The sequence below is a fragment of the Neofelis nebulosa genome, chromosome 18 (genome assembly GCF_028018385.1).
Source record: "Neofelis nebulosa isolate mNeoNeb1 chromosome 18, mNeoNeb1.pri, whole genome shotgun sequence".
NCBI lineage: Eukaryota > Metazoa > Chordata > Mammalia > Carnivora > Felidae > Neofelis > Neofelis nebulosa.
The window spans coordinates 21,294,745-21,300,054 of NC_080799.1; positions in this window are offsets into that span (position 1 = coordinate 21,294,745).

The following is a 5,310-nucleotide window of genomic DNA, read 5'->3' on the forward strand; positions in this document are numbered from 1 at the left end:
CGGGGGAGGGATCCAAATCCAGGTGGGTAAATAGGTCGAAAAGCAATAGAATGAAATTTTCTTTTTTTTTTTTTAATTGTTTTAATGTTTATTTATTTTTGAGACAGAGACGGAGCATGAACAGGGGAGGGTCAGAGAGAGAAGGAGGCACAGAATCTGAAACAGGCTCCAGGCTCTGAGCTGTCAGCACAGAGCCCGACGCGGGGCTCGAACTCACAGACCGTGAGATCATGACCTGAGCCGAAGTCGGCCACTTAACCGACTGAGCCACCCAGGCACCCCTAGAATGAAATTTTCTACAGGGTTCTGCAGCTTGAGGGACCGACCTTCACCTCAGTGTGTAAAGCAGTGCCTTCCACGGGGGGTCATTATGAGGGTTGTAGTCGTTCCGTTCCTATCGGTCAAGCATTTGGAATGATGCCTGGCATTGTAGTCAGCTCTCAGGAGTGTTGATAGAAGTAAAATGAACCTGGCCTCGATCCTCACTGGCTGGGAGAGCGCGGAGGGCCCCTGCCCTTTCCTTCAGGTGAAGAAATCCCTGGCGGTGAGCATGTCACCCCTTTCCTGTTGCAGGTGGTACTCATGCCTATAGGGCAGAGTCAGTAAATGCTCTCGAGTGAGTAGGCGGTCGGCCCAGATCAGGGTTTCCCACGGAAGGAATGTGAAATGACTTTAGGTGGCACACAGATGTTTGTTTGAAATTTTAATAGTTAGGTATTTATTCTAGCGTGTGTTAGAAGAAAACCCCAGGTAGCACGTCAGACACGAGTACTAAAAAAAAGCGAGTTGATTTAGAGAAATGTTACACTGAACAGGTGGTATGTGAATGTCATGAAAATTTCAAAAGCAATAGGGATTGACCGAAGACTGCGAAATAGGTCTTCCCAAATCAGAGATTTTTGATTCTTTGGGTTTTAAACAAAGTCAGGATACACAAAGAGAGGGGATATTTTCTGGGTTTGGGCAACAGAGGACTGTGGTGGGGACAGACAGACAGCAGCGCTAGGTGCACAGCGTCAGTGTAGAGGCGACCACTGTTCACCTTTTGGTGCCTACTCTGGGAAGTCTTGATATGTGTACTGTACATGTATGTATATTCACGTGTACGTGAATGTACGCATTCATCTAACAGAATTGGGAACATTCTGTACATAGAATTTTGTAGCTTGCTTTGTTCACCTGACACCGTAACCCCAGGTTCAGTGTTCTTACCGAAACCTTTTTGTGTTCATTCTTGACTATTTCCTTAGGGTAAAATCCTAGAAGTGGGATTGTTTGGGCATCGCGTAAATATTACTCTTCAGCTTTGAGTACCAGCAGCCGAAGTGCCTCGTGGCATGGCAGTGACAGTTTACAGTTCTGGCGGCTCAGGTGCCCTCTTTCTCATCCTCACCAAAGCCAGGTTCTATTAAACGGTTTTGTTGCTGATTTGATAGCAGATTTACTGCTTGCTGTTTCTGCTTTCATTTTGCATTTTTTGGTTTCTTTATTTTGTATATTCAGTGATCACTTGGCTCTTTGGTGATCTGCCCATTTTTGGCCTTTCTTCTGGGATATTAGGATTTTTTTCCTTACTGATTCGTAAGTTCTTTATGTTTTCAGGATGTTACTATGTGATGTCACAGGTACTTTTCATCGCTTAATATTTGCCTTTTACTTTGCTTATGATATCTAAGCTCACTGTTGCTCATGTGGTGAAGGCAATACTGTATTTGATCCATGCTGTGACACACGTTCTTACGTCTTTGCCATCAGCTGTGATTTATTCTCGATGTGTCCTGCAGTCACTGCCAAGTCGTGTTAGAGTTGTCATTACCTGTGCAAGTGGATGTGGTCATTGTTGCTTGCGGCAGGGCCGGATGACTACACCGTCAGCTCTTGGGTCCTTCTGTCCACGTGCCTTTTAAGGGCCATTTGCAGAAGGAGCACAAATCCTGATGCTGTTGGAGAACCATCCATGGATACCTCCTGATGAGATCAAGAAAGGCTCAGTAACAAGACCTGCACCTGGAGGGTCGGCAGCGTGGAAGAAAATCTTGGAGAGGATGATGGTGATCTCTTGGGGATGCAGCCTTGCCAATGCCCTTGGCGGCCCGAAGGTCAATATTGTGTGGAAACTCACAGATACCCCAGAAGGGAAGACTTAACCCTCTTACTGCATTCATCCATTTCCTTTTAATCCGTTTAAATAAGCACAAAAGGGCTTTTGCAGGAGCATCTGGCGGCTCAGTCAACAGAGCATGCAACTCTGGATGTGGTTGTGAGTTCAGGCCCACGTTGCACACAGAGCCTACTTGAAAACTAATTAAACAAACAAACGGGCTTTTTCCAACAAGCACAAAATTAAAATTGTAAGCAATAAGAAAAACATTAACTGCCAGTGTTTCTTCTTTCTTGTTTCAGTCTTATAATTGATAATGTCTTAGATGAAATATGGCATATAGTTCATGGAGAAAAAGTTTAAAACATAGAGATAAATTAAAACACACACACACACACACACCCCAGAAATCGCCAGTTCCCTAGTACTTGTCTGTAGATACGCACATAGGCACATACACGTGTTCACGGGCACATTGGCTACATCGGTTTTTGGCCTAACATTTTTCCCTTCACGGTGTCTCGAACGTCTTGGCATGTCTGATCCTTCTAGTTCATATCTGAGATGACCGGTTAGTGTTTCCTTGTGTGGATCCACCATGTTCAGCTGGGCTCCCAGGGGTGACAGAATTCTAAGCTCTGAAACAGGTTGCCCATCTCCCTTTGGAACTCCCCATCAGCAGTGCTCGCTAGTTCTTTGACCCGTACTCTTCTTAGCAGTGCTCTGTAAATCTTCTCATGTTAGCCACTCTGAAGGGCAGATCAGTGACATCCTTTTCCTCCCAGAAACCACTGGCAGTCTTCTAGATCTGGAGACCAGAGGGAGACGCATGTTGGAAACATTAGAAAGTGGGAGTCGTAAGGACTCGTGACCGGATACGTTTGTGTTCTGTCCCCACCTGTTACGTTTGTGCACCTCGCCGTGGTTTGGGGCCGCTGCACGTGGCTGCAGAGGTCTCTCCCTGGCTCCCACCACCCGCCTCTCTAGTTTCTCCTTGATTCTCCGCTGTTCCCCAGCCTCCCTACCGACTTTCTGTTCCTGGAACATTCCAAGGCGGTTCCTGTCCAGAGCATTTCTGTCTGCTCTTCCTCCTGTCTAGAACGCCTTTTGCACAGCTTTCTCCAGTTCTGTAAGCACCCAACTCAGCCCATTCCCTTTTCAGAGAGGCTTTCCCTCTCACATTCTCTAACGTAGGTCCATCCGTCCTCCATGCTGTTGTCCTTCATCTGTCACAAGCCCTTCCTTATCTTTGTGGCTGGTTCACTACTGTATCCCCAATGGTTGGCACTTAGCAGACACTCACCAAAGATGGCTTGATGGAATCAATAGTATTAACTTGACGGAGGATACGGTTGAGAGGAGGGGAAACTGCTCCTTGTCATCCAGAGGAGGGCGGTAGTAAGTCCAACGCAGAGCTTGTGGAGGGGGGCAACTCGATCAGCTTTTCAGCAGGTAGGGCTGCTGGGCATTGGAGTGACTGCCTTCTTTGTGGTGCGTAGTCAGGCAGTGGCTTGGTGTTGTGGAAGGATTCTGGCATCGGATGTCAGGGTTGACCAGGTCAGTTCCAAGGCCCCCTCCAACCCTTACGTCCATGTTTGATGTTCGCATCATTAGTCTGTGGTTCTTGGACTGCAGACACGGCCTTTACCACTAGATGGCACCAGGTGATTGCTTTGAGGCCGGTGCTCCTCAAATCTGCCAACAGGGAGAACACCCTCTTCTCTCTTCTTTTACTTATCCAAGTATAGTTGACATACAATGTTACATTAATTTCAGGCGTGCAACATAGTGATTTGACAAATCTACATATTACTCAGGACTCACCACCGTTAGGTGTCGTCACATCTGTCACCGTACTGTTTTAACAGTATTATTGACTGGATTCCCTATATTCCACTTTTCATCTTTGTGCGTTACTCATATGACTGGAAGTTTGTACCTCTTAAGCCCTCTTTGCCTATTTTGTCCATCCCCCCGCCCCCTCTGGCAACCACCACCTTGTTCTCTGTGTTTAAGAGTCTATTTTGTGTGTTCGGAGAACAGACCTTTCATTGCATTTTACCCCAGACACCCACTTCAACCAAAGCTTCACAAAACCATCTTAACTCTTACAGTGTGGAATGCATACTGATATTGTCTATTTCACTCTATTCGACTGCATTTTCACAGATGGAGACTTGCAAACTACTACACTGATTTTATTATACGGATGGGTCATGATTCATCGTTTGAAAAGCACCGTTTTAGACAGCTGAGCCTGTTCACCCTTGTAAAACTTGGACAGTCTGGGCCCGTAGCAAATCGTGTCCCTTAATGAGTACTTTGTGCATTTCCGTGCTGACTTGCTGCCTCGAGAAGCCAAAAGTATGTGCTTCCTTGTGTGTGTGTGTGTGTGTGTGTGTGCGCGCGCGTGCGGATGTGTGAACGTGGACATGAGAGAGACTGGGGGGGATAGGTTTGTACAGGATTAGCAGCGACCACAGTCAAGGCAGCGGTAAGCCTTGTCAGTGGACATAAGGAGATCTCATATCTGCCTCTGGGAGCTCAGACTCTAGCTGGGTAACAGTCACTCATCCCTTCCCCCTCAGCTTGTTCATCACACGGAAATGAGCTCATATACTCAGGATATCACTTAGGATGCTTCAGGGTGTAGCAGGTAACAGAAGCCTGACTCCGTTTGGTTTAAGCGATAAAGACATTTAGAAACTCTCAAAATGTCTGTTGAGAGGTAGAGCGGGGTGCAGGCCCACAGTGGCTCGGCCTTAAGGATCCAGGTTTCTTCCATTACATGTCCTTGTCCGAAGGCTGGTTCCACTCATGGTTGCCAGGAGACCTTAAGTGGTCATTGGGGTTTCAGATCCCTGGCTTAGAACACTAGAACTTTGATTCCCTGTCGTGTGGCCTGGGGAGAGGTTAGGTTACTGTAGCATTTTCCAGGTTGTAGTGCATGCCAGAGAGGGTAAGCTACAACGGCATTTTCTAGGTTGTAGCTGTTCTGTTTATTTGTTCCTGGTTTTTCCTTTTACTCCCTAAGGGACGTGAAATGACAGAGCTGGGGGAAATACTTAGGAAGTCATTATCGAGTTTTACAAAACAATTCTAGATCTTTCCTGTGGACCCAGAACTTCTGGTTGAGTAGGGTTGTCTGAATAGTTCTGGCCAGTGAGTTTGCCGAGTGAATGAACGGTTGCACGTCTTCTGGGTGAGGT